At 41.6% G+C, this 26,579-nt stretch overlaps 1 long non-coding RNA gene and 1 pseudogene across 4 annotated transcripts in view; both read left to right on the forward strand.

The window, feature by feature from the left end:
• Nucleotides 1-148: 148 nt before the first annotated feature.
• Nucleotides 149-26,579, forward strand: part of LOC308619794 — a 41,523-nt gene continuing 15,092 nt past the window's right edge. Inside the window, exons 1-4 of one of the 3 annotated variants that reach the window (XR_014016228.1) lie at nt 149-525; nt 4,462-4,569; nt 5,195-5,360; nt 22,163-22,310. This is a non-coding gene — a long non-coding RNA (uncharacterized lncRNA). Of the gene's footprint in view, nt 526-4,461; nt 4,570-5,194; nt 6,558-22,162; nt 22,311-26,579 lie in introns of those variants that run through there. The other 2 variants (XR_014016227.1, XR_014016229.1) reach the window with 2 other exon arrangements.
• LOC308607675 (14-3-3 protein zeta/delta-like) lies at nt 14,978-16,173 on the forward strand (annotated as a pseudogene). The gene has a single exon. The product of its transcript is annotated as a 14-3-3 protein zeta/delta-like (transcript).

A 26,579-nucleotide genomic window follows, 5' to 3' on the forward strand; every position in this document is an offset into this window, starting at 1 on the left:
CCTCTGGGAGACACGCTCCTCCCAGTCCCCTCGCTGTGCGCGTGCGCCCAGGGATCGCTTTTCTTCCCAGGCCAGGGTTCGCGTCCGTAAACTCCCGCCTCTTCGCTTTGGCTCCGCCCGAGAGCTTCATGTGCGCTGAGGCGGCCGCTGAGGCGGGATCCTCCCTGACGCCTTCCCGAGGGTGCGGGTTGGTGGCTAGTGGGAGGCCGCGACATAGTTATAACTGCTTTCGCACACTGAAGAGGGGTGTCTCTTTCTCCCCCGGGCGCCGTCGCGCCTGTCCGGAAGCCCGGAGCGTGGGCGCGCAGGCAAAGCTACAGCCTAGAAGTTTTGGCGAGGAGCTGGAGTCTCCTGGCGCGGAGAGCGCGCACGGAGCTCGCCCAGGGATTGTTTGGCAAAAGGAATCTACGTGCTGTCTGCGCCATTCCCCAGTGGTTTTAGCCAAGGCTGCTCTTGTGGAATTTTCTTTCAGATTTTGTACTAAAGGTGTCGTTTTTCCTTGAACCGTTCTCATTGGTGCGAGAGGCAAGTGGATAGGATGAAGTGGTCCTTTTTTTCGCGTATTTAGCTTTATTTACAGTTTCTTTTCATCTTCCTGGGTCTTGTGGAGTCTTTTAGCCTCTCGAGTCCTTAAAATTCCTGTGTAAATGTCACCTCTGAAGCCTCATTCTGAGCCCCTCACCTCACGCTCTCAGGTCATCTGATGTGCTCCCTCTCAACCCCAGTCTGTTCTGTGTCGCTAGTCCCCGCCCCCGCGCGCGTGTGAACTACCCTTGTGGCGAATGAAGGTTTATCACGGGAGTAACAATTTCGTTTCATCTTGAGGAACTGATGGGATGGAGGAGAGACGTGGGCAAGCAGTGGGGGCGTATGGTATGCTAATTAGGGAAACAGCAAGTGGTCCATTTTGGCTTTAAGTACTGAAGAACAGTCTGGAAGACTTCAGGTTGTAGTCTTCAGTATCGAGGGGATAGGCTTGGACTTCATATTGCCGGTTTTGGAGGAGCCTCTGAAGATATGGAAGGGGAAAGTGACAGGATCACAGCTCTTCTGTAGAGAGTTCTCTACTAGGATTGGTATGAAAGATTGGAGTGGGGAAAAGAATGGGAAACCAGTTAAGTAGGCTACCGTATTGGTGCAAGGAGTAAGGGAAGTGAGGGAACGCAGGACTAATGACAGCATTAGAGCAGGGGTCTGCAAGCTTTTCTTCAGAGGGCCAAACATTAATATTTTAAGTGCTCTCTGTCATAATTACTCAACTCTGCCTTGTAGTGAGAAAGCAGCCATAGACAATACTTCAAGGAATGAGCTTGGCTGTGTCAATAAAACTTTATTTTTTGGACACTGAAATTTTAATTTGATACAGTTTTAGATATCATGAAATATTCTTTTAACTTTTTTTTTAATTTTGGCTGTGCTGCCCAGCATGCAGGATCTTAGTTCCCCAACCAGGGATCGAACTCACGCTCCCTGCATTGGTAGCACGGAGTCTTAACCACTGGACCGCCAGGGAAGTCCCCTTAACTTTTTTTCAATCATTTAAACATGTAAAAACTTTTTTTTTTTTTTCACTTTCCAGAGGTACAAAAACAGCCTACAGGCCATAGTTTGCTGGCCCCTGCTTTAGAGGTATTTTCTTGAGGCAGAGTGAACAAGATTTAATTGGGGGTAATGACCATGTATAGTCTGTAGTCCTCCAATCTAGAATACTTTCCGAAGTTAAAGGGGGCACTGTTAATTACACTGGGAGAATAGGAGTAAAATTAGACTGTCCTAAGCCAACCTCAAGTGGTCATCCTAAGGTTAATGGTTAAGAGAAGTCAAAACTGCTTTAGGACCTGGTAAAAGGAAATGGAAGTGGCAATGATGGAAACAGGGAGCTTGGGAAGACACTGGTTTTAGGGAGAAGATGGCTGTAGCAGTCCCAGGTGTCATATGGTTGGGACAACATTGACAGGCAGGAAGAAACTACCCCAGAGGCCACCCATAGCTGGCCACTCCTTATATCTTATTTACCAGAATTGGGTTGCTAGCTAGTCCCTAAAACAGTGACTGACAAGAAGCATGGGATTACCATGATTGGTTAGTGTTTATCTGGCTTTTGACAGTTCTTATACAGGACTATGGCATGCGTTGCTGGACATTTAGCATCTCTGGTGCCTTCCTACTAAATATAGTAGCAACCCCAGGCATTGTGACACCAAAAAAAAAAAAAAAAAAACCCTTTTCCCCTCCATCCCACACACACTCCCTAGAGAAATGATACTGGTTAAGAACCACTGGCTTAGACCAGTTGGGATTTACCTTGGAACTGAATTATGTGTGCATAGTTTTCTTTTTCCTGATTGGTTTGGAGGGAAGAGAGGAACTAAGCAGTATTGAAGTTCTGTTGTCAAGGAAGTAGGGTGGGGAATGGTGGGTAGGTGATTAACATTCTGCCATGAGAATTAAACATTTTCTTTTAGATCCTTGATAAAATAACATCTCAACTTCACACTTGAAGCCCTTCTTTTTTTTTTTTTTTTTTTTTTTTGAGTTCCCCTCCAGTCCCCACGGGAAAAATCTCTCCCAGTAGGATACTCATTTTTTGAATACTGTAGTAACTTTCAGACTGGTGGCCCGCTCTGTCTTTCCCTCCTTCATTACTACATGAAGGGCCTAGTCCTGTATACTTATTTCCTTTACTCAGATACCTATCTCCAGTGGTGCTCAGCTATCTCAGCAACTCAGTTGGCACTCAAAGGCCTCCATAAATCCACAGATGGCTTCACTGCCTTTCTCTTACAAATGTAATCCACTGCTTACTGATTGACTTGTCATCTCTATGGAAGATGTACCTCTCTAGGCCTGACCCCTCTCTGAAGGTATTAGTACTAACCAACAAATTTTTCCATTTCTTTTTTTTTTTAATAAATTTATTTATTTTATTTATTTATTTTTGTCTGAGTTGGGTCTTCGTTGCTGCATGCGGGCTTTCTCTAGTTTCAGCGAGCAGGGGCTACTCTTCATCGTGGTGCACGGACTTCTCATTACGGTGGCTTCTTATTGCAGAGCACGGGCTCTAGAGCGTAGGCTCAGTGGTTGTGGTGTGTGGGGGCTTAGTTGCTCTGCGGCATGTGGAATCTTCCCAGACCAGGGCTCGAACCCGTGTCCCCTGCCTTGGCAGGCGGATTCCTAACCACTGCGCCACCAGGAAAGTCCCTACAGTGGCTTCTTTTGTTGCGGAGCACGGGCTCTAGGCACGCAGGCTTCAGCACTTGTGGCTCGCAGGCTCTAGAGCCCAGGCTCAGTAGTTGTGGTGCATGGGCTTAGTTGCTCTGCAGCATGTGGGATCTTCCCAGACCAGGGCTCGAACCCATGTCTCCTACATTGGCAGGCGGATTCTTAACCACTGCACCACCAGGGAAGCCCTCTTTTCCATTTATTTTCTCACGTAGCCAACTTGCATTTCCCTCCTTTCAACTCAGCATGGCCATTGAAGTGTGATTGAAGTGATCTGTGTCACTTGTGAGCAAAAGCTTTAAGAACCCGTGCACAATTTCTCATGCTCTTTCCTTCTGGCACAGTGACGGAAAGTTTTAGTTATCTATTGCTGCATAACAAACCATCCCAAATCTTGGTGACTTAAAACCGTAACCATTTTATTATCGTCAATGGTTTTGTGGGTTGAATGGGCTCATGGGCAGTTGTCTAATCTTGCTTGGTGTCTCTCATGTGGTTCCAGCCAGGTATTGTTGGACTGGAGTAATCTGGAGGCTCGATGGGGATGCTAGAATGGCTGAGCCTTTCTTTTTCCAGTGTTATTCCAGGGCCTCAGCTTAAATGGCTTCTCCTGCAGAGTAGCCTGACTTCTTACCTGGTGGCTCAGGATTCTTCAAACCGCAAAAGCAAAAGCTTCCAGGTGTTTGTAAGACTTAGGCTTGGAAATAACGCATTCTATTGGTTAAAGCAGTCACATGGCCAACTCAGTTTGAAGGGGAGGGTAAATAAACTCCACCTCTTCATGGGGATTGGGGAGAAGAGTGACAAAGGATTTGTGGCCTTATTTAATCTACCACCCCAACAATGTTCCACATGGTGGCTGCTTCCATCAGCCAGGGTCCTAGGGTCAGGGCAAAGTGGAAAAGAATCCTTAACTAATACACATGGTTGTATGAGTGAGAAATACATTTCTGCTGTTCTAAGTCACTGAGATATTTGTGGTTGTTTGGTAAAGCCTGATCGATACTAATACAAAAATTGGTACTGGAAGTAGGGCACTGCTGTAACAGAAACCTAAAATATATGGCATTGACATATATGACTATGTTACAAATGTTAGTGGTTGGTTGTTAGGCAGCATCCAGCTCTGATTCACTTAGGAATCTCTCAGCAAATGTAGCTTAGAAATTTGAGCTCAATAAATATTTCTTAAATAAGATAGACTGTTTCTTGTAATTCTGTTCTATTTCTCTATTTTAGGGGAAAACACTTCTTTCCCACATCAGATGTTTCTTAAAGTATGGAGGGGGTGCCACTAACATAACACTTGATACCTCATTCCAGCGCTTCTAACAAGTTTCCTGATGTGTAAGTTTGGCGTGTGCAGCCCACCTTCTTCCTCTCTCCTTTCTCATGGGAGCCAGGCCGCCCACAGAAAGTATGCTTTCTACTCTGCTGCTTCATACCACAAGTTTCACAGGGGTGTGCCCATGCCAGGGGGGCCTGTCCAGGACAAGGGAGGCTTGGGGTAAGCTTAACAGGATAGGCGCTCTGGGGGAAGGGGAGCTTCAAGCTTGGGAGCTAAGCTCACTGCCAAGGAGTGAAAAAACCTGTTGTTTGAACTTTAATTCACAAGCGCAAGAGTGTTAACAAGTTGGAAGTTAATAATTTTGGACTTTAACATGAAGTCGGTACTGATTACTTTGGGCTATAATTCAGAAGAACAAGATAATGTAATGTCTGAACTTTTCATTTCTTGCTGGAAAATTCATATTGGAAAGGGGTCATAATCAGATTGAGGATGTCTTTTTGGCTCTTAATTTTTATAGTATTTTTATGTTATCATATGATCTTCTTTTAGAACTTCTGATAATGTTGAACAAGGTAGTGGGACATAATTTGAGGTGGCAATAGAACAGGTTGTGAATTATAGCCTTGCGTACAGAATAGCATGGGAGCTGATTTAATTGATGTATTGTTCTGACCCATTCAGGGCATTCTGGGAACAAAACCTACCCTTTACCAGTGGCCCCAAGAGATTCCACAAGAGGTGAAATCAGTATTGAAGTGGCCTTATGAAGATGGGAGCAGGACTACCCTAACTGACTGCTGACTTCTTACCCAAGGGGGATAACCATGTCCTAAGGTGATCTCAGTGGGTAAGCTGAAAGGGTTAAAGCAATGGTCTTTATACATTTTGACTGACATACCACCCAAAATAATTTTTAGGTTCACATGTAAAAGTTTTTGTCCTTAGTTGCAAAAGATGTAATTTCTGGTGTAATCTAAATATGAATATTTTAAAGTATAAAGGGTTATATCACTTAAAAATGCATTTAGTGAAATTAAATCCCATAGAAATTGAATACTCACCATCATCCATATTTACAGAAATTTTACATTACTCTTTTTTCTCTTTGAATTTGTGTTTTTATTCTACTTCCCCACAGAAGTCTTAAAAATATATTTTATGCTCAAACGTATTTTATTGCTTACCCTATCATTCTTTTTGGCAGTCAAAAAATTGTTTATAATTAAAAAAATTTTCTACCACCAAAAGGTTCTAAATGCCAAAAATTTCTTTTGGATTGAGTTATTTTTACAATTATTATTAGTAATACATAATTAATATTAAATACATTACAAATTTTCCCAAATAATTACTAAAGAGAACTAAAATTTTACTGGAAATATGCCTCTTAATGAAATGGATGAAGCTCCTCCTCTCCAGTTAGTTCATGAATGTAATTTCCTGCTAGGACACAATAAGAAAACAAGTTGGGGGACTATTAGGTGCAGGGCTTACAAAAGATGAATAAATGATGTTCAATGCATTATTTATAATAAAAAACTATATATCTAAATCTAAGTTTATTACATAAAAGATAGGAATGAATAATGAGGTGAGAAATGGTTAACAAATAATAATAAGCAGAAGTGTTTGGGTAAGAAAACAAGTATAGACTTACTATATTCAGTAATCTTCAGGTAAAAACTAGTGAAAATATTTTCTCCCATGAGTCTGAATAATTGTTCAAAAAGCACTACAAAACATTAATGTATCTGTGATATATATTCCTTTTATATGTAACATTGATCTGTTAGAAGGAAATTTGGAATTTTTTTAACATCCTTTTCCTTGAAATCATCTGAAATATGCAGTTGAGACACAGGACGATGGCACCAAGTTCTCTCTCATTACTGAGCAGATGTGCCTTGTAACTGGTATTTCCCAGAATGTTTTCTACATATCTTCCATTTTTGAATTCTGAGAGAGATATCTGGAGCATGAAACTTTGCTGTGGGTTTGTTACCCACATGAAATAGGGCTCAACCTCCTTCAGTATTTCTTTTTGCTATCTCAACAGTATTGTTTGACACCATCAGGAAATGGAAGAGGAAATGGCATTAGGCAAAAATGATCGTAACTCTTGCCACCCTGCTCTACAATTATCTGAACTCAGAACACCCCCGCACAGACCAAAATACCCAATTTCTAGCACCATGCTTTTCTCTTAATAGAAATATATTTAAGATAAGGAAAGCCAGGAAATCCTCCTGCTACTTATAATGCATTGATTAAATTAAATATTGACATCAATATTTAGAATTGTTCCTTTGTATGGTGCCTTAGATGCTTTTTGCACATGGGAGCAAGTTATAGTAATATCTGGGATGGGTGAGAGGATGCCTGTCTTTTATAAGTGAGAAAAGACTGATTTTAAAATAGAATTGGAAAAATTGAATTGTTGTGAAATCTCAACCTCAGTCGTATTTTAGACAGCTCAATTTTAGGAAAGAATAGGTGAAAGTTGAATAAATGGAACTGATTTCCTTAAAATTATCTGTGCTTGTATTCCTCTTGGAAAGTAGAATCCCAGGGTAGATTTATTCCAGTTTGGAGATTACTAGGTTAAGAGAATAAAATTATGTGGGGAATGTGGTGTAAATTGCAGGGGGTTTTATTAACATTCCTGGTGTCTTGGGCCAGCCTTTCCTCTTCCCCATTGAGTAAGATACTACATAGTGAGAAGCTGCATGAGAAGGCTCAGCCCTTTGGCCAGTCTTACCCTTGGGGCCAGGCTGCCATCAGGAATAGACCTCTAGTCTATTCCTTTATGCTGCAAAATTTACAGGGACAAGTCTTTGGAGTAGGTGGAGGGGAGAGTTTCTGTAATCCTGTTCTGCCAGTCAGCAACCCAGCGTCAAGTCTGCCTTGTCCTAGGGTTCAGTGTTGGGAGGCCCACTGGCGCCATCTCGCCTCCAGCGTCAGCTTTATCAGGAAGAGCGACAGTTCTCAGCTGTCTACTCTTTTTCCTGTTTTTCAGCTGGCTCACAACTTGGTAGGAAGAGGGATGTGGTTCACTGAGTCCCCTAAACGTTCTCAGTCCTTAACAGTGCTGTGCATATTAACACAACAAATACTACTGTGAATTTTCCTATGTTTTTTAGCCATGAAATTACATTCAATCTTACCTGTTTTTTTTCTAATAATATTTTGTGTATATTTCATAGATTTGTACACACTAATGAGTGTAGTTTGTTTTCAAAATGGTATTTTCTTAAGGACTGTTACTGGGCAATATATGAAACATCAGAATAGTTAAGTTCAGGAGAAAGAGAATTGCCCTGTCGCCTTAAACAGCTAGTTCAAGACACATTGTTGCCAGAGTTTCATAGAAGGTGAATGAATACATTAAGAGGTTGATTCTAAGGAAATCAGGCTTGCCATTCTGTTTCTTCCTGTAATGTAAGTTACTTGGCCTGCTAAGACTTTTAACATTCATAAAACAGTGATATAAAATATGGCCCTTATATGAGACAATAAGATTATAAAGCAAAATAAAGATGTGATAACTGTGATAGAAGCTCTGAGCTTATAGATCTCTAATATTGCAAGGAAATGGCACTTCTTAAAGTGACACAAATCTTTGTTTTGTAAGCAACTTGGGTCTTTAGAAAATGAGCTGCTTTTTAGATTACAGAAAAAAAATCAGGAGCTTAAATCTTCAGTTTAATGAAGAATAAACTGTTCTTGAATCCTCTGTCATAAATTGGCATGCATAATTCAAATATTGTCATACACTAGCGGAAATTTTGACTGGCTTTGACTTTGTTATGGTTACTGAAAGGAGATTCTCCAGCAGAACACAAATTTTTATTGGCAAGCAGGTGCAGGAATTCCTGATGAGAAGAACCAAAGGATCACAACTTTGATTCTTCTTTTTTCTCTTGCCTGCAACATCCAATCAAAGATCAAGTCCTGTTGATCCTACCTCCAAAATGTTATCCCAAATTTGACGGACCACTTCTCACTATGTCTACTGCTACCATCCTGGTACAAGCCATCAGCAGCTCTCATTTAGACCATGACAATAGCCTCTTGTCTGGCTCCTGGGTTTCCACTCTTGCCTTCCTAGAATTCATTCTCAATCATTAGCCATTTAACAATATAAATCAGACTATCACTTCCCTACCTATACTTCCCTAATGTCTTTCCCTTGCAATTAGAATAAAATCCAAGCTCCTCATCATGGCCCTTATGATCTGTTGTACATCTACCCTCTGATTGCTCTTAACTCACATTCCTTGTTCATTATGCTCTAGCCAAATTGGTTTTCTATCTTTCTTTGAATGCAGCAAGCTCATTCCTACCTTTGAGATTTTGCATTTGCTCTTTTTCCAGCCTGGAATTCTCTGCTCCCAGATTTTCTCATGGCTGATTCATTCTCATTACTTAGGTCGCAGCTCAAATGTCCATCCCTCAGAGAAGCCTTTTATCCTGACCACACATCTAAAGAGCTGTCACCCCTTCTCCCCAACTTTAATCATTTCCTATCCTGCTTAATTGTTTTCACAGTATTTAGTACTGCCTGAAACTCTATTGCCTTAATTGTTTTCACAGTATTTAGTACTGCCTGAAACTCTCTTATTTTTCGCATGTTTATTATTTGTCCCTCTGCTAACCCCCACTAGAATGTGACTCCATGGTGGGTAGGGCTCGTCTGTCTTGTTCCCTGCTATATCCTCAGTGCTTGGAATGAAGGTTGCCATTTAGTGGGGGTTTATTACATATTTGAATGAGTGAATGACTCAAGGTCCAGATGTAGCCAGAGAAGGCCTCCCAAGAGGCCTTTACCTTAGTAATTTACCATAGTTCAGAGTTGTGGCCCTTTTGTTTTAAATGCTCAGATGTCAGCTTTTGCCAGCACATGGAGGTTTTTTCCTCCAGGGCAGAACTTACGTTAATGAAAGTATAAGATTGTAAAGTCCCTATACCAATTTATTAGTTTTCAGTGAGCAATATAGCTGTCACATGGACCCAGACTCGTAGTAATATGATCTGTTGTGGATTTTCTGCCTATCAGCTAGCACAGATAGGATAGGGCATTAAGTGAGAAACTATTTGGGAAAACATGGAATACAAAAAAGGAGAAAGAGTTAGATGGTTTGTATGTTTCAAAACATTTGTTTATTTAACAAATATTTATAGATTTCTGACTTTGTTTTGTGTTCTGTGCTAGGTACTGAAGAATCAACAAGGAATACTATTAAGCACCAGCAGTTTAGTTGGAGAGGCAGACAATAAACTGACAATTACAGATCAGTGTCAAAAGTTCTCTATTTAGGTTCATGCCAGGGTGATGTAGGAGGACCTAGAAGGGAAACTGAGCCTTGGGGGATCAAGGTGAGCTTCTCAGGAGATAGGATTATTTGAGCTGAACTCTGAAGAGTTAGCCAGGCAGAACAAGGAAAGGTATGGGGAGCACTGCTGGCAGAAGCTGCAGCCTGAGCAAAGGTCAGCTGGAGAGAGCAGAACCTTCTAAGAACTACAAGTAGTTCAGTAAGGTTGAGGAAAGGTGGAATGAGAAGCCTGGCTATCAGACTCACAGACCTAAGTAGGTCTGGACTTTATCCCTCTAAAAGGGAGCTACTGAAAGTTTTTGTTTTGGTGAACGGGCAGAGTACATCTTTCAGACTGCCCTAGTACAGCCAATACTTTGCATTCCTTTCTTCCAAAGAACTTTCCATGAATATCTGGAGAAAGTCCACGCTCCTCCTCCAAGAACACGCAGTCCTTCCTTTACCACCCCCAGCCTTATACCTGCTATACCTGCTGCCTCCACAGCGCACTCTGTACTCCAGACCCACCAAACTTCCCAGCTTCCAGACTCACTTCCCCATCTTTAATTATGCTTTCGTAGCCTCCACTCCTGCTAGCACTCTCACCAGGCCACTTTCAAAAAGTGTTACTGGATTAGTCTTCCAACCTATAAAGGCAATACATGTTCCTTGCAACACAGAGACATGCAGAGGAAGAGCTAAAACCTTCTCCTTTCCTCTCACCACCACACACACATACATAGTGTGCTTTAAAACATATATACACTTTTAACTAAAATATATCTATGCTATACAATTTGTACAGTTCTTCCCTGCTCCCCCAACAGAATATCCAGCATTTGCTGGATTCCAGGCCCTATGCTTTATCTCATTTACCCCACAACTACCATACAAGGTAGGTACTGTGATCCCCAGTGGATAGACAAGCAACTGAGATGTGACTAATTTGCCCAAGGTTGCACAGTTGGTGGGAGCAGCAATTTGAACTTGGGCAACATGGCTCTCAAGTCCACTGCCTTTTGATATCTTCCAAATAATGCTATTTTTGTTCTTTTCAATAACTACGATATTTATATGGAGGTCCAGAATTTATTCAATTATTCCTCTGTTGATGAATGTTGAGGTGGTTTTTTGCCACTTAAAATGCCTCAATATGTAATTCTCCAAAGCAGGATTTGAGGTCAGAGGTCATACTTATTTTTAAATCAGTACGTGACCAAATAATGTTCCAAGGATTGTGTAGCATTTTCATATCCCCAAGAATCATGGGGCAGTATCTGTTTCCCTATACCCTCACTAGTTCCAATGATACTGATATTTTTAGGTTTTGGGGGTTTTTTTGGCACTTTGGTCAGTAGAGACAGTGCACCTTTGTTTTGTTTTGCATGTTTCCTGACTACAGGTGCAGTTGAGAATTTTTCTGTGTGTTTTTGAGATGTTTGCATTTCCTGTTCCATGATTTGTCTATTCATTTCCTCTCGTTCATTTTTTCTGTTGGATTGTTTGTCCTTGATCATTTTTGGGGGGGAGGGAGCATGTTTATAGTAGTAGTAATATTAACCCTTTTTCTGACATGTGTTCAAATATTTCCTCCTCTTCTGTGTTCATTCACCTTTTGACTTTTTTAAGGCATCCTTTAATTTCATTTGTGTGTGCTCAAATCTATTGGTCTTTCCCGTCATGGCTTTTGGGCTTCTTGAAATTGACAGGTTTGGGCATCTCCCTTTATTAAGGATTGGACCAGCCAGCCAGGACTATCCTTGAAGGCTGCTTGATGGGCTTTGATGACTTTTCTCAGACTCTTATACCGTTGCTGCTACCTCGCAATCTCCTTCTGAGGGATCTGTTTTCTTGAGATTTGTTATTACATTCAAGCAAAGCCTTTCTGGCCTGGGAATCATTTGTCACTTATAAAAATGCATTTGCATATCTTCGTTCTGATTCACTGTGTGCTCATTTTGTTTCTCTCTTCTAGTTTTAAGAAGCAATTACCATGGGGTCTTCTATTTTATGTATTGAGTTTTGGGCCATCTTTAGCCTCTGAGTTCTTAAGCTTTTTAGAGGCAGTTTAGAGGGAAGATGTGCCCTTGGTATAAGACGTATGGATGGTGAAGATAAATTGGTAATGGGGAAGTTGTGGGCTTGAGAGTGAGTTTGATTCTGTCTTTGATTACAGCTGTATAATCCTGGGGAGGTTGTTATATGTCTCAGGGCCCTTTTTCATAAAATGGAAGTGATAATAATACTGCTTTGAGTCCACTTTTTGACATAGGATAGGCCTCCAACAGTTTACTTAGACGTTTCTTCCTTTTTGGTCACATTTCAATAATATTTTAATGAGGTCAGGTCTTCACAAATTACCTTGGTATCCCTTTTGGCGAAACAGACTCTTTTCATTTGCTGTCAGCTTGTAAAAGAAGGATAAAATTTCTTGGCCTTAAAGACTGGCACTCTTTACAGCTCTCTGGAATGAACTGCCCATATTTCATTATTGAAGAGAGAAACATTTAAACTCTTAGTAGAAATTAAATTTGAGGCCATTTTACACAAACCATGGCTTAGGGCCAAGGCTACAAGACAGCATGTGTGGGTTAGGGGTAGACACTAGGGAGGAGTCTGGCCTGCATTTTGGTGGATTTCAAAATGTGTACCAGAATTTGTTCCAAGTCGTCACTAATGGGCTCATAGAAAAGAAAGTTACAGGGAATCTAGATTTATCCCCCAGGCCTCTTCCCCTGCCCTCAAGTTGATGATCATGAAACCATTTAGCGAAGGCAGTTGGTTGAATTGCTCAACTGATAGTATTCCTGAATGATAACTAATTTTAGAGGATTTGGGGCTGAGTGCTGATTCTGAGAAGCTAAAAAGAAGTGGGTCTCAGGAGAGCTTATGCTTCATCCTGTGTAATGATCTTTGTTCTTTGTCTCCCACCTCCACATTTGAGGCAGCATTGACCTGCTCTTTCATCAGGATCCAATAGACAAAGGGAAGGAGGCCTAAACCAGTTCCTAGCTTAAAAGTCTTGCTGTCCTTCAAGCTCAGGCCTTGAAGGATTCAGACTTTATGCAGGTACTCAAATCAACTAACATAGTTGAGCGCTATGTGTAAGACACTGTGTAGGATGGTGAGTGTGTATGTTTGAGAGAGGCAGAGAGACGGGTTGGAGAGGGAGAAGGAGGTGTATAAGGCAGGTTTCTTGCCCTCAAGTAGCAGAGTTTGCTAGTAACTCGAATGCTTAAGAGGTCAGGCATATTAAGTTAGTTAAGTGACTTTGCATGTGTAAGAGAAACAAGAGAGTAAGCATGATAGTTGACAACAGATACTTGTGTCACTGACCATAGGATGTGGTGTGGGCTATGTTAAACTGGAGTGTGCATCCCTATTGAACAGGAACAGCCCATGCAAGGATCTAGCACAGTGGTTCTCAAAGTATGGTTTCTGGACCAGCAGCATCAAAATCAACTGAAACTTGTTAGAAATGCTCTTTTTTCAGTCCTATCCCAGACCTAAGGAATCAGAAACTCTGAGGATGGGGTCTTGCAGCCTATGTTTTAATGATTTCTTGCTGTGATTCTTATGCTCCCTAAAGTTTGTGTTGCCTTGTGGGAATTTGGGCCCAGTGTTGCTAGATCTTTTGGTTTTTCAAGAAAAGCTAGAAAACTAAATTTTTTACGGGAATTTCGTGATTTTTAAATATATATATATATATATATATATATATATATATATATATATATTTAAATATATAAATAAATATATAAATATATGGAGAGCATATATCTAATTTTTGTGGGGGAGGGAGCAGATGTACCCTTTGTAGGCCAAACAGCAGGCCAAGGAAAGCACATCTTTGGGCCTTGGGGTCTCCACGCCTCCAGTTTCAGCTACAATAGAGTATTCAAATATTTGACAACAGATTAATTGAAAATACTGTTGGACTAGAGGAATGACTCTCAGTGTGTGTTTGTGGGGGTGGGGTGGGGTGAAGCAGGACATTGGTGTCTGGCAGGAGGAGGCTTTTAAGAGCTGCACATATCCTGATACTTTCCCAGCCCAGGTGCTTCCCCACTTCCTACCATGGTGAAAGTCCTAACATTGTCAGCCACTGTTCCTCTTGCAAGTCCAGAGCATCCCTTGGATATGCAGCAAAGGAGGAAAGAAGCCGTGTCACAGGTCTAGAGCACCGTGGTTTATAAACTGCTTTCACATCTGTCCTTTCATCAGATCCTTACAACCTTGTGTAATAGGTGTGATGGTATTGTCTCCGTTTAAAGCTGCTAAACTACGCTGAGAGAGGTCAAGTGATTTGTTGAAGGTCACGTAATTTGTAAGGGGAAAACATGAGACTAGATACCTAATCTTATAGTTTCTAAACTAGAGTTTTTCTCCCATATATAGTTTTATGTGTTTATCCATACTGTCACTAATTTTTTCTTTTTTCTTTTTTTGGCTGCACTGAGGCATGAGGGGTCTTAGTTCCCTGAACAGGGATCGAACCCGTGCCCGCTGCAGTGGAAGCAGAGTCTTAACCACTGGACCACCAGGGAAGTCCCTACCATCACTAATTCTTGAAAGGATCTGATGTGGCTCACTTCACTATGACTGGTGACTAGTTTTTTGCCATTCCCATGACCAGGCCTCAGATGGTCCCCTCCCTGGCTTGGTGTGCTGCCTGGGACCTCAGATCTTCTTCTGTGGGCTGGGAAAGTATTAGCTTTTAAAAGTCCCCTCCTGTCAGACTCTAATGCCCTGCTGTTCCCTCCACCCCTGCAGACACACACACAGTCATTCTTCTAGTCCAACAGTACTTTCAGTTACTCTGTTGTAACAAGATATTGAATCGCCCAGACCAGTCTTCCCTCTTGGGACCCTTCTCCATCACCAGCTTTCCTCCTGGGCTCTGTCTGTTTGTGGGGTTCTGGGTCTCCTTGTTCTGGCCTATCTTGTCACCTACTAAGCCTCAGGGGGACACTCTGAGTCCAGAGCTGTCCCCAGTACAGGTGATACGTGACCTGCACATCAGTTGTCTGGAACTGGACTAAGCACCAGGACTCATTTTACATAGGCTGCTGAATAGCAGCCAAAGCAATAGCTTTCTGACATAGGGCAAATTTGGATGATAGACAAAGGACATTATTAGGGGAGCTAGAATTTAGGATTCTTCAAGTATTCTCCCCAGTCTAGCTTAAAATGCAACAGTCATGCATCTGGGTAGCACTACCAGAAAAATTTTAGTAGTTTGAAATTTCTGGGGTTCGTTAAATGCTACAGTTGACCCTTCAACAATGGCGGGAGGGGGCTGGTGGAATTGGGGGACCCTCCTGGTGGAATCAAAAGTCTATGTATGGCTGCCTCTCCCGCTCGCTCCTCAGCGCAGCCTCTGCGCCCTGTGCTGCGGCAGCGACACTGGCACCCAGCTCTCCCCGACACGGATGGCGGCGCGGCGGGTAGGCTGGGCCCGGGCACCGGGCCGCGAGCCGAGGCGGCCCGGAAGCGCCCGCCAGAACACCCAGTAATGGATAAAAATGAGTGGTGCAGAAGGCCAAAGTGGCCGAGCAGGCTGAGCGAGATGATGACATGGCATCCCGCATGAGGTCTGTAACTGAGCAAGGAGCTGAATTATCCAATGAGGAGAGGAATCTTCTCTCAGTTGCTTATAAAAATGTTGTAGGAGCCCGTAGGTCATCTTGGAGGGTCGTCTCAAGTACTGAGAAAAAGACGGAAGGTGCTGACAAAAAACAGCAGATGGCTGGAGAAGACAGAGAAAATTGAGACCGAGCTAAGAGGTCTCTGCAATGATGTACTGTCTCACTTGGAAAAGTTCTTGATCCCCAGTGCTTCACAAGCAGAGAGCAAAGTCTTCTATTTGAAAATGAAAGGAGGCTACTACCGTTATTTGGCTGAGGTTGTTGCTGGTGATGACACGAACGGGATTGTGGATCAGCCACAGGAAGCATACCAAGATGCTTTTGAAATCAGCAAAAAGGAAATGCAGCCAACACATCCTATCAGATTGGGTCTGGCCCTTAACTTCTCTGTGTTCTATTATGAGATTCTGAACTCCCCTGAGAAAGCCTGCTCTCTTGCAAAGACAGCATTTGATGAAGCCATTGCTGAACTTGATACATTAAGTGAAGAGTCATACAAAGACAGCACACTAATAATGCAGTTACTGAGAGACACCTTGACATTGTGGACATTGGATACCCAAGGAGACAAAGCTGAAGCAGGAGAAGGAGAGGAAAATTAACCGGCCTTCCAACTTTCATCTGCCTCGTTCTAAAATTGACACAGTAGACCGTTTGTCATCCATGCTGTCCCACAAATAGTTTTTGTTTACGATTTATGACAGGCTTATGTTACTTCTATTTGAATTTCTATATTTCCCATGTGGTTTTTATGTTTAATATTAAGGGAGTAGAGCCAGTTAACATTTAGGGAGTTATCTGTTTCCATCTTGAGGTGGCCAATATGGGGATGTGGAATTTTTATACAAGTTATAAATGTTTGGCATAGTACTTTCAGTACATTGTGGCTTCACAAGGGCCAGTGTTAAAACTGCTTCCATGTCTAAGCAAAGAAAACTGCCTACGTATTGGTTTGTCCTGGTGGGGAATAAAAGGGATAATTGGTTACAGTCACAGGTATAGCTGTGGGTACTTTAAGGTTTGGAGCACTTACAAGGCTATAGTAGAAATAGATATCCCATGGATATTACATGTTAAACCATGTGTTATCTGTGGAATACTCAGTCTCAATGTGCACAACACTGACTACAGCTACAGAAGTGTTCCTTTAGTTGTGACCCAATTTACTCTGGATAAGGGCAGAAACGGTTCACATTCCATTATTTGTAAAGTTACCAGCTGTTTGCTTTCATTATTTTTGCTACACTCATTTTATTTGTATTTAAATGTTTTAGGCAACCTAAGAACAAATGTACAAGATGCAGTAAAAATGAATTGCTTGTTATTCATTACTTCATGTATATCAAGCACAGCAGTAAAACAAAAAACCCATGTATTTAACATTTTTTAGGTTTTGGTTTTGTTTTTGATACTTGCCTAACATGCATGTGCTGCAAAAATAGTTAACAGGGAAATAACTTGAGATGATGGCTAGCTTTGTTTAATGTCTTATGAGATTTTCATGAACAATCCAAGCATAATTGTTAAGAACACGTGTATTAAGTTCATGTAAGTGGAATAAAAGTTTTATGAATGGACTTTTCAAAAAAAAAAAGAAAAAGTCTATGTATGACTTAAAGTTGGTGCTCCCTATATGTCTCCACTTCCTCCGTATCAGCAGTTCTGGATCTGTGGTTTGAACCAACTGTGGATCGTGTTATACTGCAGTATTTACTACTTTAAAAAATCCGTATATAAGTGGGCCCATGCATTTCAAACCTGTGTTTTTCAAGGGTCATCTGTACTCTGAAGAATTCTGGAACGTGCAGGATTGGGTGGACATTGTGACTTCCTCCCTCCCTCCCTTCCTTCCTTCCTTCCTTCCTTCCTCCCTCTCTCCCTCCCTCCCTCCTTTCCTCCCTTTCTTTTTGTGTCTGTCTTTGACATAATCTTTTGAAGGGGTTGTTTCCTTCATGTCTGGAAACTGGCCAGGGAGGGATGGTGAGGAGAACTGATTACTGCTGGGTATCTAGGTACTTACAGCAGGCCTCTGCATGTCAACTGTATGAAAAGCTGTTCAGTCTTCTCTTTCTTATCTTCACTCCAAACCATCACTGTGACTGACACTGTGTGTGTTGGAGAGGGAGAGAGATAGAGACAGAGAGACACAGAGAGTGAGAGACAGAGACAGAGAGACAAAGGGGGAGAGAAAGAGAGAGAGAGAGAGAGAAATACTTAGTGACCAAGAAAGCACTACAGTGCAGAAATGTCTTGGTACAACCCTGCTGTGAATATTTGTAGAAAGACATGGAGCATTTTGCCAGGACCTTTCTTTGCCCAGGATTGGCTTCAATTATACTTTTTTTTATCGGGGATGGCAGATCACCAGTGGGAAGGGTGTGTTTCAGCCTTATCTTGGATGCTTCCTTACTTTACTTGACTTATTTCAGAAACTAGAGAACAATTTAGTGTATAGCTTGTACCATTTCCTTTGCATAAAATGAAAGTTTTATTTAAAGTCCTCATAATCATTTCCACTGTTTTTCAGCAGTGAGAATAATCAAATGAGAATTGTAAACACTTTTGAGACCATTTTTACTTGACAAAACAGTTCTCCTAAGCTAGATCTTTCCCTTTCACTGTCTCTGAAACACTTAGGGGCAGGAGAATCAGACTTTTATAGGAAGACTATGAATTCTTGTGCATTGTCACATACTGCTCAAGGTTTTTTCAGTTTAATAATAAATATTTTAAAACCAGAAAGGGACTTATCAATATGCTGGTCTCCAACTTCTTCCAAAAGACATATAAAGAGCAAAGTATTTCTCAGATTATTTGAAAAATATAACAAGATGTTTTAAATTCCCCTCAGTGACCACATAGAATGTCATTTATCTGTCTACTTCAACACAGAGGTGTTAGGTAGCAAGTGAAGGCTGAAGCTAATTTATACAGTTATGTGCCAGACCTGTTCATATATGTTTGTGTATAAATTCATACACACACACACACACACACACATATTCATTTAATCCTCGCAATAATGTATGGGTCAGGTACTATTATTATCACTACTTTACACATGAGCAAACTGAGCTACAGTGAGGTTAAGCAACTGTCCCAAGTCACACAGCTAAAAACTGATCACTTGCACCCAGGCGGTCTGTACTACGTGGACCCCCCTGACATGTTATTGCAGGGCTCAGCTGAGGATCAAGATTCCCCAGTGCTGGCACCTGTGCCAAAGTTGGCCCACAGGCCAGTTCTCTTGTGGACATGGCTGCTATCACTCAGCAACCCCCATAGGCTGCAATAGCTGACACCTACGGAGTCCTTACCACGTGCCAGCTAACGCGAGAAGTGTTTTACCTACATTATCTCACCAGTTCTCCCAAAAGCCTTATGAAGTAGGAGGAGTTTCACCTCCATTTTACGTAGGAGGAAACTGAGACCTAGAAAAGTTAAGTCACTTGTTCAAGATCAACAGCCAGTAGAGCCAAGATTTATCATTGTGCTATCCTACTCTCTTGCTCAGGAGCCAGGCTCCTAACTTCTTTGTGTTCCTAGTGAGTCTCCACCAGCACATATTTTCTATATGTTATGACTGTTTTGCTAGGAACTTCCTGAAATTAAGGGCTAAGAGTACTTTCAGAAAGAGAAATCCCAGTGTAACAGGGAATGTGGAAGAGAGGAGGTGACAGGGACTCTTCCCTTCAGGGGGATGTGTGCAAGCACATTACAGTGTGTTCCTGTTGGGGAAGGGGAGCACTGACTATGAAAATGGGGGCTCTCAAAATATTCACTGTGGGCGGTAACATCTTGGCCTTCATCCTTAGTCAACAATTAGCATTTGGTTCCACTTTATTTAATATACAATGTATCCTTCTCTTTTATTCTTTCATTTGGACACTGTTGATGCCTTAAATATTACAGCTGCCTACCTCAGCTGTAAAGCTCTAGCAGAATTACTTGAAAATAGAATCAACTCATCTACAGGCATACCTCAGAGATATTTCAGGTTCAGTTCCAGACCACCACAATAAAGTAAATATCTCAGTAAAGCCAGTTACACGAATTTTTTGCAGTATATATACAGAAGTTATGTTTACGCTATAGTCTATTAAGTGTGCAATAGTATTATGTCTAAAAAAACAATGTACACACCTTAATTAAAAAATACTTTACTGCTGGGACTTCCCTGGTGGCACAGTGGTTAAGAATCCACCTGCCAAAGCAGGGGACATGGGTTCAATCCCTGGTCCGGGAAGATCCCACATGCTGCGGAGCAACTAAGCCCGTGCGCCACAGCTACCGAGCCTGCACTCTAGAGCCCATGAGCCACAACTACTGAGCCCACGCGCCGCAACTACTGAAGCCCGTGCACCTGGAGCCTGCACACCGCAACGAAAAGTAGCCCCCGCTCACTGCAACTAGAGAAAGCCCACGCACAGCAATGAAGATCCAATGCAGCCAAAAAAAGAAAAACAAAACTTTATCACTAAAAAATGCAACCATCACCTGACAATGCAGGTTTGCCAAAGATCTTCAATTTGTGAAAAGTGTGGTATCTGCAAAGTAGAATAAAATGAAACACAATGAAATGAGGTACACCTGTATATAAACTATCAATATTATATTATAAAAAAGAATAATTGTAGTAATGCCAATTATTGTAAAATGAAAGTATAAATATTAGATTTTACCTGAGAATAATAAATGTTTAATTCTGGCATCTTCCCTAGATACCTCTTATTTCAACATCCTGTAAGCACTTACTCTCTCTCAGTCTCCCTGGTAGGTGCTGGGGCTATAAAGATAATAAGCCATGGACCTTGTCTTCAAGGAATGTTCACTCCCTATTGGGACACAACTGATAAAGGGTTTTGAAAACACAAAGTGCGGGATGCAATTCAGAGCAGAAGAGTTGGGGTGCAAATGCTGGCTGGGAAGCATCCTGGAAGAGACAATCCTGGAGTGTCTAGTGTTTCACACTGATGGGGCAGGGTTCGTTGCTGAGCAAGTAGGCTCTGGTGTCAAGGGGATTCAAATCCTGACTGCCACTTCCTAGCTCTGTGGCCTTGGGCCTTGATCTGGTCTCTCTAGGCCTTTGTTTCCTTAAGTGTAAGATGGGGTGACACTGTGAAGTTTACAGGTGGTTATGGGAATCGGGGGATGAAGCACTTAGAATACTTACAGAGTTAGGCTTAGCACAACGTAAGCATTCAGTATATGAGAGCTTTTTTTTTATAATGTGTAACAACATGGAAGCATTCTACATCTTCAAGTTTATGGACTTAGATTCTGCTTATCTCCTCAAATATTAACCACTTATCTAGATTTTCTAGTTTCCAGAATTCTTCTACAATGCCTCCATTTCTAAAACTACTGCCTACCATACTAAGGCAACTCTAGGGGAATACAGCCAGGGGAGGTGGTATTTGGGCTAAGGTGTGATGTCAGGGATAACCTTACCCCAAAATGTCAAGAGCCTGTCATTTAAGACTTGAAGGATGTATTTTGGTCGAGGGTTTGGACAAATCTGACTGACTCTTGGGTAAGGGTAGATTCTAGATTTAAAATAAATCTTGTTCTTTTCTTTTCATTAGGTGTAAAGGTAAAACCCAATAATTATCCTCAAAATAAGGTGAACATCAAACCTCAAACCAAAGTATAAAAATAGAAATTCCTAATTGTTTCCAACTTAATTCTTTTAGTGAAAATATTAATGAGAAAAGTTGTCATCTAGGATCCCTGCCATTCCTTGGAAAATTAAGTTAAAAAAAAAGTCATCTTGGATTTCAGTACAAATTTCAAATGTTATATTTTTAAACTTTGAAAGAGATGTGTAAGTTCAGTTTTTCCCATTGGCCTGGACTCGCGCACCTGCCTTTCTTTTGGACAGTTATATCACCATTAACAAATGCTCTGGAAGCTAAGATCCTTTGATAGTCAGCTGTGGTCATACAAGAAAATCCTCATGAGACATGCCAGACAGGATAGCGTGAGCTCAGCCAGGCTGAGAACAGCCTCACTGAGAACCCTCAGGCAGCAGCATCTGTCTCTCTGTCTGCAGAGCAGCAAGGCTGCAAGTCGTCACAGTTTTTCTTTGGGGTCTATATCTTTTCCTTTCTCTGCCATTTCCCTCTCTTGGTCATGATTCTCCCCACTGACACAGGGCTGGTCTCTAGCCCCTCCCTCTGATAACAGTTGTTTCCACCCATTCTCAGCCTCCAGACTATTTTTTCAGAAGCCTGGGATCCTCTTTGTGATAATTCTCCCTGCCCCGCCTTTAGTCACTACTTTCCTTCTCTCTCTATCAAAATGTGAAAGGATCATGAGGCCCAGATCAGGGCAGTGGGCGGGGGGTGGTGGTGGTGGTGGGGGTGTGTGGTGTGTGTGTGTGGTGGTGGGGGGTTCCATTTGTACATTCTGCCAGAGAGCTCTGCTGTCCCTGGGAGAAGGTGCCTGGGACTAACCACAGTGCACTTTCTGGAGGCCCAGGCCCCCTAGGCTGAGGTAGTGAAGATGGCAGCAAAGACCCTGGCCACTGGCACCAGTAAATTCCCACATAGCAGGTCCTGCCCACTCCTCTCTCTTGCATCTTCACCCGCTCAGATTTAACCTCTTCCTTCCCTCTGCCTCAGAGACTTCTGTTGCATATTTTATGTTTTTCAGAATGCCTAGTGCTATTTTTTTTTTTTTTTTTGCAGTATGTGGGCCTCTCACTGTTGCGGCCTCTCCCGGTATGTGGGCCTCTCACTGTTGTGGCCTCTGCCATTGCGGAGCACAGGCTCCGGACGCGCAGGCCCAACGAGCACGGCTCACGGGCCCAGCCGCTCCGTGGCATGTGGGATCCTCTTGGACCGGGGCACGAACCCACGTCCCCTGCATCGGCAGGTGGACTCTCAACCACCGCACCACTAGGGAAGCCCAATGCCTAGTGCTATTTTAATAAACATTTAATTCTGTTTTCATACTATATTAAATACTTTGCCTGAAATTGGGATGTGACTCTCAATGCCTCATGTTATTTCTATGTCTGAAAATGAAGTTTTTGACAAAGAAATATGTTGGTAAAGTATAATATCTCCATCAATAGAAGCAGTTAATACTCAGTTGTCATTAAGGAATATTTAGATTTGCTTTTTGACAAAATAGTGATTTGTTCATAGTGATTAGAGAATATAAATAGTAACGCATCAACAATTGTTAATTTCTTATCATATCTGAGTTAAAATAACAATGAGGGAAATAAATATAGAAAGATTTCACTTATAATTCTCCCACTCCATATAATTACTATTTTTATCCTCTTGTGTTCTCTTCTAGGCCTAGGCCATGTGTTTGTGAAGCTGCCAAATGGGGTTCCTATTGCAGTTCTGTGGTAGAGGAATTCTTGTGAAAAACTGTGTTCCATTTGAGGGTTGTACTTCAAACTATCTCTAGTAGTACCCACATTCTAACTTGCTGTATTAGCCAGCTGTAGTCTGTTATATAGAACTCTGGCTGCACCATTATGGTATTGAGATGCATCTTTGTTTTTTTTTTTTTTTTTGGTGGTGTCAGTGGAGCTATGACTTTACCACCAGTACGTGGAAGAATAGTTGCATAACACTAGGTTTTCATTGTATGTTTCATTGTATATATTGAGTTTGTGGGTATTAATAGGCCTTTACACGTAAGAGTTGAATTCCCTCTTTATCTTGGATTCCTGTGTACTGTTTACATCATGAAAAGTTCTCAGCTCAAGATAGGCAGTGGATAAGGCCTAAAGTAATAATCTACCTTATCCTCCAAAAGGGACAGCAGCATGTATTCCCAAGCTCAGTGGAGAAACAACTCCCTCTGGCCTCTCCCTTTTCCTAGTTTTCTTTCTGAAATTGTGTATTTCTTATCTTAGTATTTATAAAACTTGCCTGATTATAAAAATCATCTGAAGTGCTGGTGAAAAACACAATTTTCTGGATCCTTTCCAGACCTATTGAATCGGAATTCTGAGGAACTGCTTGGTTTAAACAAGCACTCTGGATAATTTTTACAATCCAGGCAGATTTGAGAAACAATAGTTTATTTGAAGCAAATTCATAGCTGCTGGCTCACACATTTGCTTAGCCCAAGTTTGAAGAGAGATGGACGGTAATTCCATCCTCAGGAGAATAGCAGCTGGGCAGGACCTGTCCTTATTCTGTTCCAAATATGGATGTGGTCATGGCTGTATGAATTGTAGCACAGAAGGTCAGACCAATGTGGGAAGATCATCTTCCCCACCCACCGTCATCATACAGAAGACTGCCACAGCCTTCACTTTGCCTCAGTGAAGAGGGAGAAATGTACAGATGAGGTTATTTACTCTGTGTCACTTGCAACTTCAGAATTCCATTTCTCAGTGAAATTATAGTTATGTACATGATGGGATGTGTGTACATTTAGAATTTTTACTTATGCTTTCTTCATGTGGTTATTGGGTCATTTAAAATTCAGTTTATGCACAGAAAAATTGTGCCCTCATTAAGCCCAGTGGAACTAATTTGAAAGATAAGCAGAGTTTATGCAATTCTAGGTCATTGCCCAGATCTGAAGTAGTATTCCCTGAAGTAGGCTTGTCCCAAAGTTGGGAAATATTGGGGCTTTTTGAGTTTGAGCTCACTTGCTGGGTTCCTCTCATCACCCTGGGGCATCAGGGTTCTCCTGCTGTCCTCCAGCTGCCCCTTCCTTCTATGGCTGTGCCCCATCCTCCAAAATCACCCTTCCCTCCCTTTTAAGTTCTTCTCCGAGTCAAAAGATAAAATAGAACGTGAACAATAAAGTGTAACGCAATACCTCTCATCCTCTAGATTTGGTGATTTCAGCCAGTTGGTAGAAAGAAAGGAATGGATGAAATGAACACATGCCATAGTAGGAATGACTGATTGATGACTTAATGCATTAACAAACTGTCCCACATTGAGAATAGACTGGTGGTTGCCAAGGGGGAGGCACATGGGAGAGGGTTGGATTGGGAGTTTGGAATTAGCAGATACAAACTGGTATATATAGAATGGATAAACAACAAGGTTCTACTGTATAGCACAGGGAACTATATTCAATACCCTGTGATAAGCCATAATGGAAAAGAATATGAAAAAAAAATGTATATTTACGTAAAACTGAGTCACTTTGCTGTATAGCAGTAATTAACACAGCATTGTAATTCAACTATACTTCAATAAAAAATAAAAAAAAAAACTGTCCCAAGGACATTGGCATTCTAAGACAATGCGTGTTAAACTAAAGGAGTAAGTCTCAAATACAGGGTATCAGGCAGTTTCAAAGAGAGTGAGAGGAAATTTGGGGCAGAGGGATCTTTAAATCACACCACAAGGGCCATAGTTCACTCTGCTACCTGAGGTCAGCCGTTGTTCTTGGAAACATGGTGATATGGTGTTCAGCCAAGAAGGCCAGGGAAACATGCTTGGGTCTGGTTAAAGGGCAAGTCCAGACCTTTCTCCCCACCTTCTTTTTTTTTTTTTTTCTCCCCACCTTCTTGATCTCTCTCATCTCTAGCAGGGCATTGCATGGGTGCACTCTCTGCAGGGTGGGTTGTTACAGGAAGCAGATAGTTCCACAGAGCACGGAACTATGCAAATCCACACTCAGGTCCTCACATTTTTGATATTTAAGGCTGTTGACTTGTGGACTAAATGATTATCAGTTAGAGCCCTTTCACGTAGATAGAATCAAGAACCTTTGGCACAGGCGCTTATCACTGTGTGTAAAGGTGAAAAATTGATTGGAAGAAAATGTGGTACTTTATTCTACCTCGTGTCAGTTGAAAGTTTAGTCTCCATGTGTTTCTGTGTCGCTGAAATAATAAATTCAAATCCAACCAGGCAGGCTTTTTTTCTTCACTAAAGGATTCTGCATTAGGAAATGAAAACATTTGACAGAGTAAATGCAGTGTGAATAATAGAGTAAGCACATTGTATCCGCCTCCCCTAAGCCTAGATACAAAGCTCATTCATCAGGCTGTGTGTTGCAGCATTTTAGGCTATCCTTGGGTCCTTAGGTATCATGACTGCTTAGTGATTTTCAGTGATGGGGCAGACCTACAGAGACAAGACTGGATGTGGCTCTATTGAGTTTCATTTTTCATCCTACCCTCACCCATTTAATGCTTTTCATATTAAATAAAAAGCTGAAATGTCAGTAACAGCACTTTGATGGGCCTGGTTTCCATCTACAAGGTGTACTGAATGATACTGAAGACATTTTTTGGCTCAATACCAATGATTAAATATTCCAAGAGACCTATTTCCCTGAGTGCCTTTGTATTTAATGTAGTGTTTTGAGTGACTTTGAGTTACAATAAGTGTTTCAATTACTTATTCTTCAACTGCATTGAAAGAAGCAAGCGTAGATATTTTATTATGAAAGACTGAAGAGTTTATCAGTAATAAGTGACAATTCCTGGGTGCCAGGCTCTGTTCTAAGGGTTTTATGTGTATCATGTGTTATTCTCACAATAACCTCATGAATGGTTGCCATTTTTGCCACTCTTTTTAGGTGGGGAAACTGAAGCACAGGGATTTTGGATGACTTCAACATGGTCTACCCTGGCTAGTGGTGCTGCTGGGCTGTGGACCTGGCAGCACGAGTCCACAGTCTTCATGCTTAGCCAGAGAGCCATACTGCCTCTGCAGCAAGAGCAATGAAAAAACCTAGAAGAACACACTGAAAGCTGGCAGGACAAGTCCCCTCTAGGATTATGAGAAAAGGGCCGTAACTTCTGTTTATGTTGATAATGTGTTCATGTGTTAATGTACTTGAAACTTGTAAAGTTAAAATTGTCAAAGTCCTAAGTCAGATTATTAATTTCCATGTTTGTTGCAACTTTAAAAATTGTCAGTTAGACTCTTAAAGCTGTTAAAGAATTTAGGGATTGTGTTAGAGAGATGGTTAAACACAATCCCTTTGTTTTTCAGATAAGGAAGCTGAGGTTATATGACTTGCTTAAGCACATAGAACTAGTTAGTGACAGAGCGGGTCTGCTGATTTGGTGTGCTTTCTATTGCATTTAAAAATTATTTATTTATTTATTTATTTATGGCTGCGTTGCGTCTTCGTTGCTGCGCGTGGGCTTTCTCTAGT

This window comes from Mesoplodon bidens, assembly GCF_964165515.1.
Source record: "Mesoplodon bidens genome assembly, chromosome: 1".
Taxonomy (NCBI): Eukaryota; Metazoa; Chordata; class Mammalia; order Artiodactyla; family Ziphiidae; genus Mesoplodon; species Mesoplodon bidens.